Below are 10,299 nucleotides of genomic sequence, written 5' to 3' on the forward strand. Positions count from 1 at the left end.
TACGGAATCCAACTGATCTTCCCCGAGGTGGGCTTCTACCAGTTTTTCAGTTCGTCAGTTAAGTATTCGTGTTAATATTTTCCAGCCGTGACTTATTAAACTGATAGTTCGGTAATTTTCACAACTTTGGGATTGGAGTTATTATATTCTTCTTGAAGTCAGAGGGTATTTCACCTGTCTCATACAGCTTGCCACCAGATGGTAGAGTTTTGTTAGGGCTGGCTCTCCCATGGCTATCAGTAGTTCTAATGGAATGTTATGTACTTCTGGCCCCTTGTTTCTTTCAGTGATCTGTCAAATTCTTCACGCAGTATCATATCTCCCATTTCATCTTCATCTACGACCGCTTCCATTTCCATAATATTGCCCTCAGGTACTTCGCCCTTGTATAGATCCTCTATATACTCCTTCCATCTTTCTGCTTTCCTTTCTTTGTTTAGAACTGGTTTTTCATGTGAGCTCTTGACATTCATACAAGTGGTTCCCTTTTCTCCAAAGGTCTCTTTAATTTTCCTGTAGGCAGTATCTGTCTTACCCCTAGTCATATATGCCTCCATATCCTTACATTTGTGCTGTAGCCATCCCTGCTTAGCCGTTTTGCACTTCCTGTCGATCTCATTTTTGAGACTTCTATATTCCTTTTTGCCTGCTTCATTTACTATATTTATATATTTTCTCCTTTCATCAACTAAATTCAATATCTCTTCTCTTACCCAAGGATTTCTGTTAGCCCTCATCGTTTTACCTATTGATCGTCTGATGACTTCACTATTTCATCCCTCAAAGCTACCCATTCTTCTTCTACTGTATTTCTTTCCCCCATTCCTGTCAATCGTTCCCCAATGCTCTCCCTGAAACTCTGTACAACCTCTGGTTCTTTCAGTTTATCCAGGTCCCATCTCCTTAAATTCCCATCTTTATGCAGTTTCTTCAGTTTTAATCTACAGTTCATAACCAATAGATTGTGGTCAGAGTCCACATCTTCCCCTGGAAATGTCTTACAATTTAAAACCTGGTTCCTAAATCTCTGTCTTACCATTATATAATCTATCCGAAAATTTCCAGTGTCTCCAGGCCTATTACACGTATACAACCTTATTTCATGATTCGTAAACCAAGTGTTAGCTATGGTAAAGTTATGCTCTGTGCAAAATTCTACCAGACACCTTCCTCTTTCATTCCTTACTCCCATTCCATATTCACCTACTACATTTCCTTCTCTTCCTTTTCCTACTATCGAACTCCAATCACCCATGACTATTAAATTTTCGTCTCGGTTCACTAACTGAATAATTTCTTTTATTTCATCATACATTTCTTTAATCTGTTCGTCAACTGCGGAGCTATTGTGCATATAAACTTGTACTACTGTGGTAGGCGTGGGTTTCGTGTCTATCTTGGCTACAATAACGCATTTACTATGCTGTTTGTAGTAGCTTATCTGCACACCTATTTTTTTATTCATTACTCCTGCATTACCTCTATTTGATTTTTTATTTATAATCCTGTATTCACCTGACCAAAAGTCTTGTTCCTCCTGACACCGAACTTCACTAATTCCCAATATATCTAACTTTAACCTATTGTAAGTAGGCTGTTTATGTTTTCTTTATGTAAGTTTGCTGTTTATGTTTTTTATTGGCAACGTTACATAGCACTCTATATGAAAATCACTGGCTGTGCTGTGTGCAGTATGTGGCTAGTTTGCATTGTTGCCTGCCATTGTTGTCATGAACTGCTATAGCTGGATGTGAACAGCAGATAGCGTTGGGCAGTGGGAGGTGAGCCGCCGGCCGCGGTGGTCTAGCGGTTCTGGCGCTGCAGTCCGGAGCCGCGGGACTGCTACGGTCGCAGGTTCGAATCCTGCCTCGGGCATGGGTGTGTGTGATGTCCTTAGGTTAGTTAGGTTTAAGTAGTTCTAAGTTCTAGGGGACTTATGACCTAAGATGTTGAGTCCCATAGTGCTCAGAGCCATTTGGGAGGTGAGCCGCCAGCAGTGGTGGACGTGGGGAGAGAGATGGCGGAGTTTTGATAATCTGTAAGACTGAATGTCAGTTATGAATATTAAGGTAAATACATTGTTTGTTCTCTATTAATATCTTTCATTTGCTAACTATCCCTATCAGTAGTTAGTACCTTCAGTAGTTTGAATCTTTTATTTAGCTGGCAGTAGTGGCGCTCGCTGTTTTGCAGTAGCTTGAGTAGCGAAGATTTTTGTGAGGTAAGTGATGTGTAAAAGGTATAGGTTAAAGTTAGTCAGGGCCATTGTTTTGTAGGGGTTATTGAAAGTCAGATTGCGTTGCGCTAAATAATATTGTGTGTCAGGTTAAGCACAGGCTTGTATAATTGTTCTAAGTGGACGTTTCACATGTAAAATTGTTCAAAGGGGACGTTTCATATGTCGACCCTTAGCCTAGGATACCTCACTGGAATCTTCTGATTTTTTTCTTGTAGTTTGTGTATTTAGTGTAGCTTTTGTTTATTGCTAGTGCGTAATTGTAGAGAGAATCTCCTTTGTAGTTGCAGTCTTTCATTGTTGTACTGTAAAACAGTTGTGGTATGCATGTAGATTTGCACCAAGTATTTCGCAGCTGCAATTAACTAGATATTATTTTCAGTGCTATGTTAATGTGTTCTCCTATTTTTGCTCTTCAAATTGTGTTTTTCTGTGTTATCGTGTGAAATATTGTCACAATAATGGCGTGTGAAAAACGTAACACTCGGCTCCAAAGTAAACTGAGAAACGACAGTGAAGACGAAAGCAATGTGTTAGCGCCACTGTGTAATGAGTTAACTAATGTTCAAAGTAGTAATTTGGTAACTGTGCATAGGGAAATGGAGCGGACGTCAAACAATGGCGTAGACAGTCAAACAGGTAGTGAACAGGGAAGCATTATCGATCGGTCGGTCGGCAACAGCTCGCCTCAGGAATCCGAAATGATAGGACACAATATTGCAAATACTGTAGATTCAGGTTTTGCGTCCTCACCGTTTTCTCAAATAAGTCAAGACACATTTTCAGCTTGTCAAAATGTGAATGTTGCCGGCGCAAATGCACTGCCGAAAAGAGTAGAGGAACAGATTCCAGACACTAATGCATTGTTATTACAACTAATGCAACAAATGGAACAAAATCAGAGACAGATGGGACAAAATCTTCAAAAGTTAGACACAATGGAACAAAATCTTAAAAAGTTAGACACAGTGGAACAAAATCTTAAAAAGTTAGACACAGTGGAACAAAATCTTAAAAAGTTAGACACAGTGGAACAAAATCTTCAAAAGTTAGACACAATGGAACAAAATCTTCGGAAGTTAGACACCACACTTGAACAAACACGTGAAGATCTAACTACTGAGTTACATAACATTGAATCGAAATGCCAAAAAGTCTGTAATGACGTAAAAACACAAATTTGTGAGCATTTTCAGCCTATTTTTTCGCGGCATGAAAATGCATTACAGAATCACGAAGCAGCCATAAAAGAGCTGCAAACTATTGTTCATGAAAATCATGAGACCTTGCAAGCTAAAATGGACTCAGTTGCATCTACCGATTCGGTTACGCAACTTGCAAAAACTCAGGAAAACTTAAAGGACACAGTAGAAAGACACATGGGGGAAATTAGTTCATTATCAGAGAAAGTAGCCGAACTTTCGGATCAGGTCACTAACTTATCTACAAAGGTAGATGATGATCTGAATGACACAAGACCCATAGCCTTCACTGACACAGAAGAGTATGAACAAATTAGAAAATTCAAACAAAATCAAAATCAAATCAATACACAGTACAAAAGAGAAATGCGGGAATTACAAGATCAGCTGACACAGGTAATACAAGAATTACATATTTCAGAGGATACTCGCGCTCCAACACGGGAAGAGGAACTTAGAAATACGGAAAAGCCACAAAATAATAGCACAGGGCATTTCGGTAATTATGAAAGAAATTGGCAAGGTACACCGAATTTTGAGATGGAACCGCCGAAACGACGTGACAATGACCGACATGCTACTCGCCGACACGATGATTTTGACTATAAGCTGTTCATTACTACACGTAAATTCAAAACATTTAAGAATTCTGGCAACAACATTCATCCACAAGCATGGCTCCATCAATTCTCTCATTGTTTCCCTCCCAACTGGTCATTGGAGCACAGGTTAGAATTTATGTGTGGCTACTTAGAGAATGAACCAGCTGTAAGAATGCGATCGGTCATTCACGATTGCCACAGTGAAGGAGAATTTTACCATGCCTTCCTCTCAGTATATTGGTCTCAAGCCACACAAGACCGCGTAAAACATAGCATCATGATGATGAAACACTTTGAACAATCTGAATTTTCCAGTCTTGTCAAATATTTTGAAGACATGTTGCACAAGAATCAGTACCTATCAAACCCATACAGCCCCTCAGAACTCATCCGCATTTGCTTAATCAAACTGCCTGAACATTTACGACATATTATTTTGGCAGGACGTTGCAAAGACGACATTGAAGCTTTTCAGGGATTGTTACAAGAACTGGAAATTGACACAGACAGTCGCGGGATGCGAAAACAGGAAAACAATCACTACAGGTCACATCCGTCTCAATTCCGTGACGACAGAAACAATAAATGGCCACGACAAACCTATTCTTACAACGTAAATCGTGACCAAAACAGACACCACCCATATGACAACCACTGGCAGAGTAATAGTTACAGGGAAAGATCACCTTTCCGCGGTAATGACTATCACAGAGACAATCAGAGAAACAGACAATATGGGAACCAATATAACTATTATCAAGGGAGACAGAATAACTTTAGACGCAACGGTCCAGCACGCAGTTACGACTCAGGCAGAAATTCTCCACCACATGACCGACAAGAAAGAAACTATCGAACCTACCGACATGACGACAGACGATATGATCGTAACGACAGACCTGAATTGCATCAGAACTGACGAGTTTTAAACAGAGCTGGGCCCTCTCGGCAAGGCGAATTTGTGGAAGTTAGGCCTCCTAATCCCAATAACGGCGCGCGCCAACAAAGAAACAGACAATGACTTGCACCGCAGGCTGCCGCGTGCGCCGGCTGGCTCCGAGAAAAATAACATTGACGCTAACCTTGAGCAAAATTCCAGTATTCTTTACCGACGTATACCACATGTTAATTGCGTTAAAGTTGAAACTCTGCGTACTAGGAAGAGTAAAGGTTTACACCACATTTCTCATGTAAAACCATTTATTGACAGATAATCTGCTTTTTAACTTAGTCTTTGCAATTTTCACTTCACGCTACTTGTACTATTTGTCACACTGAGAAACTGTTAACATGCAACATTTTGGTTTGCATACGAGTGGATTCTGGATTTGAGGTGCTTTCTGTGAAATGCCAGATGACACAGTGGTTGGTTTGTGTGACAGCTACACGATTATATCACGACGTTACTAATGAGTGACAATTTACAATGTTGCTTTTGTGGTGTATCTGTTTTTTATCTGCACAGTTTTTCTGAATTCTTCTGTAAAGTAAAACATGTTTTAGTAGTAACTTTTGTGCTATTGCTACAAGGAGACAGCCTTTTCCGTAGGACAACAATACGTTACAGCACAGTACTTTCCTCATCACGGCAATAAGCGTAATAACTAAGTTATCTATACGCAAAGCATTTCACTTTTGTTTATCATGAGGTAAGTACATTGGCTTCTGCTGAACTTAGCTTTCGGAGGACAATAACTACGACACTTCCCAGAGATTATCTTACAGCAAGACGCACATTTAGCGCTACAGGACACGTATTTGAGTGATTAATTTTGTACTTAAAACATTTATTTTTAGAGATTTTTGAATTACAAAGAAAGTTTTTCGTGATACATTTCATTCCATTGCTGTAATCTGTAACACCTGAGGGTATAATTACAATAAACCTCAGGGGGGTTAACGCCTACTTTGTGTACCATGTGTTTGGCAAGCACAAGGAGCCCTAGCTAATATGGTATTTGCTTATACAATTTAACACATCGGTACCATATTTCTTACACACCTATCTGATCATTTAACAGAGAAACAAACATCCTTTTACTACGTCAGTGACACATGTTTACGCCATTACAGAGTTGGATTACTTCACACTTAAGAAATTGTACTTTGTCTGTACTTTGTGCACTGTTCATATTTTTTTGGAACCATTGTGATACTATGAGAACTTTGAATGATGTATTTGGTAAGGGAGTATGATTTTAAAGTACGTTGGAGGCAGATGACACTTTTGACATGAGCAGAGAATTTTGTTAGGTTTTGAAATTATTGGAGGAAGCTACGACGATTTTGAGATTTGACTGAGGTTTTATGATGTTATTTTTACGACGACGATGTGTATTATGCTGTTGCGGTAAGTTTATGATCCATAAGCTGATGCTATATGAGTTATTTGATTATGCTATGTATCTGTTATGATGAAATATGGAAAAAGTGTCGACGAATAAGGTAAGGAGTAATGAATAGTGGTTAGGGACTCTTGACCTGTGAAATATTTTTATATGAGACTGTCACTGTAGCGGAAACTGCTGTCGTAAATATTTCCGTAAGAAAGTTAAGTGACCACCTGCAGATAATGTGACGTGGGCACCCAGGTGTGTCAGACACCTGGAGAACAAGCCTTTTCAGACGCTCAGGTAGAAAAGAAAGCCATTAGGGTGTGCCAGAGGCACAGGTGGAAGAGAAGGACAAAGAGAGGCCTAAACCCCTGTTAATGACATTCCTTTGTAGAGGGCATCGCTAATGCGACACGCTCGCTACTTGAAAACATATGATTTTTGTAATGCGTTGTGGGCACACAGCTGTGTCAAACAGTTGGAGAATAAGCCATTAGGATGTGCCTTTCATCGCTAATGCGACACCCTCGTTACTTAAAAAATTTATGATATTTACTGAAATGCCTAACAAAATGACAAGAAATATTTTTACATCTGCACACCTGATTATGACAAGAGTCTTTGTACGAGAGTTGAGAGCAATTAACTTATGAAATGAAATGTCACATGACTACTGAATGACATTTTTATGCTTTGGTTTGCGTAATTGCTTATTTCATTTGATATCTGGTTTCCAGCTGTGTTGCAGCATTGCTTTTATAAAATGAAATGCATTTGCTAATGTGAACTCTTTCTGTCAACAGATTTATTAAATAATTATTTTATGATCCACATTCTTTAAAAAAGGAGCACTTGGAAAGGAAAGAACAATAAGAAGTAACTAGTAACAGTAACACTTAATTTTCTTTTCAGGTACATGGTAATATTTTTTTACAATCAGTTGTTATGGTGCACCACTTCAATTACATAGACATTAAGATGTGAATATGCATTTCCCTTGTCTGCATTGTTGTTTTTACTGTAATATTTTTTCTGGTTGCGCTATGTCATGTTTAGGTATAAGTTGCTGCTGTTTGCCAGGCATAGCGTTATTGAATTTGACTTTTGCTAATTTATGCTGCTAGCTTTGCCAATTTGCATTTTTTGTCATTTCTGTTTGTGTTGATTTGTTGTGATGCTGCATTGCCTCGTCCCTTGGTATATATATCTGAGCTCAGTAGATTTAAGTTAGCTTAAGAGGGGGTAGACTATATATGAAACTGACTATGGAGAATAGGTAAAGAATGCATTGCGAAGAAAGATTTGGGCCCCAATGAGTATTTTACAATCAGAAATAATTATTTTGAAAGAAAGATGAATAGAATACAGGAACGAGGTATAGGTAGGATTTTCTTGTAAATAAATGATGAGGTAAGCAATATGTGAACATATAAATACAGAAAGCATGCTTGGATAGGATTTTTTTGGTGGAAACAAATGTTGAAATAAGACGAAAGATCTATCGAATGAAGTTGTGGGGTGGACTGCAGTACCAAATGTTACACTGAAAACAAACCCTGTCCTTTCCTTTTGTGTTATCCCACTATGTGTTTGGGTACCCGTGTGTATTTGTGTTTTTCCTGTCTTTGTGTTTAGCTGATGAGAGCTATGTTGTAGAATTTTTCTAATACTCTGTTATTTTCTTTGTAAAGATGCTTAGACTTTATTTATTCTGTTTTGTTTTAATGCTCATGTGTGAAGTTGAATTTTTAAGAGTGATTCTGATCTTTTATGTATGTACTCATGTCATCATTCCTGTAACACTGATGTATATGTTTATTTCTATTGTTTTGTAAAGCCTGCACTACAAATATTATCTGTATTGTTATGTTTTTAATGATGTATTTTGTATCTTTGTAATTGTATTCTTATGTTATATAATTGTAATTGACACCAGTTACTCAAATTCAGTAACTTGTAAGCATTCATTTCACTGCACACATTTCTGTTGGTCATAGTATATGGACAATATGTGAGAAGTAGGGACTGTTAGTGTTTGCACGTGTGTTAATAATTCAGCAAGGGACTGGATAACAGCATTGCTGGTTCTAAGGACAATTCCCAAAAACTTTGTGAATGCACAAGTGGTGGTTATGGACTTGCTCTATTATCCGCAAGACTCTTCAATGGTGATTGTGCACCTGCACAGTCACAACAGATGGCTGCTGGCCATCTCTACGAGGACTACAGTGGGTCTGCATCTTTGATGGCCCACCAATACCACAATCTCTACAAGGACTACAGTGGGTCTACACCTCTGGTGGCCCACCAATACCACAATATCTACCCGGACTACAGTAGGTCTACTCTGTGATGACCTACCTACCAATATTCGTCAGAACTTCGAATGACTCTGCTGTGGGTTTGCTCCATTGTGGCCCATTACCTGTCAGCATTTCAAGAGTCAGCACTGTCTTTCCGTTGGAAGGACAACACTACTTCTTCAAGACTGCATGGAAATCCACTACTTCTATGTGCAATTTCTTTTACTAATGAGACTTTGTGAAAAACAAAAACTGTAATTACTATTATGATGAACAATCTGGACTGTCTTTATGGACTGTGAGAAAATTTTAGCTTTTGACCAACATTGTATAAATAAGTGTGTGCATTTTATATCTTTGTTACTGTAATTATGAAAAAATTTTTCAAATCTGTATTGGCCACTGCCCAAAAACATTTGTAAAATTTTTTGTGGGGAGCATGGGGGCTATGTAAGTAGGCTGTTTATGTTTTCTTTATGTAAGTTTGCTGTTTATGTTTTTTATTGGCAACGTTACATAGCACTCTATATGAAAATCACTGGCTGTGCTGTGTGCAGTATGTGGCTAGTTTGCATTGTTGCCTGCCATTGTTGTCATGAACTGCTATAGCTGGATGTGAACAGCAGATAGCGTTGGGCAGTGGGAGGTGAGCCGCCAGCAGTGGTGGACGTGGGGAGAGAGATGGCGGAGTTTTGATAATCTGTAAGACTGAATGTCAGTTATGAATATTAAGGTAAATACATTGTTTGTTCTCTATTAATATCTTTCATTTGCTAACTATCCCTATCAGTAGTTAGTACCTTCAGTAGTTTGAATCTTTTATTTAGCTGGCAGTAGTGGCGCTCGCTGTTTTGCAGTAGCTTGAGTAGCGAAGATTTTTGTGAGGTAAGTGATTTGTAAAAGGTATAGGTTAAAGTTAGTCAGGGCCATTGTTTTGTAGGGGTTATTGAAAGTCAGATTGCGTTGCGCTAAATAATATTGTGTGTCAGGTTAAGCACAGGCTTGTATAATTGTTCTAAGTGGACGTTTCACATGTAAAATTGTTCAAAGGGGACGTTTCACTATCCATTTCCCTTTTTAAATTTTCTAACCTGCCTACCCGATTAAGTGATCTGACATTCCACGCTCCGATCCGTAGAACGCCAGTTTTGTTTCTCCTGATAAAGACGTCCTCCTGAGTAGTCCCGGCCCGAAGATCCGAATGGGGGACTACTTTACCTCCGGAATATCTTACCCAAGAGGACGTCATCATCATTTAACCATACAGTAAAGTTTCATGCCGTCGGGAAAAATTACGGCTGTAGTTTCCCCTTGCTTTCAGCCGTTCGCAGTGCGAGCACAGCAAGGTCGTTTTGGTTAGTGTTACAAGGCCACATCCGTCAGTCATCCAAACTGTTGCCCTTGCAACTACTGAAAAGGCTGCTACCCCTCTTCAGGAACCACACGTTTGTCTGACCTCTCAACAGATACTCCTCCGTTGTGGTTGCACCTACGGTACGGCTATATCGCTGAGGCACGCAAGTCTCCTCACAAACGGCTAGGTCCATGGTTCGTTGGGGGATGGGGGGGGGGGAGGGGGGAGGGAAGGGGGGGACGTAAATGTAAATGTAACGGCAAATATAA

Source organism: Schistocerca cancellata, chromosome 1 (genome assembly GCF_023864275.1).
Source record: "Schistocerca cancellata isolate TAMUIC-IGC-003103 chromosome 1, iqSchCanc2.1, whole genome shotgun sequence".
NCBI classification, from domain to species: domain Eukaryota; kingdom Metazoa; phylum Arthropoda; class Insecta; order Orthoptera; family Acrididae; genus Schistocerca; species Schistocerca cancellata.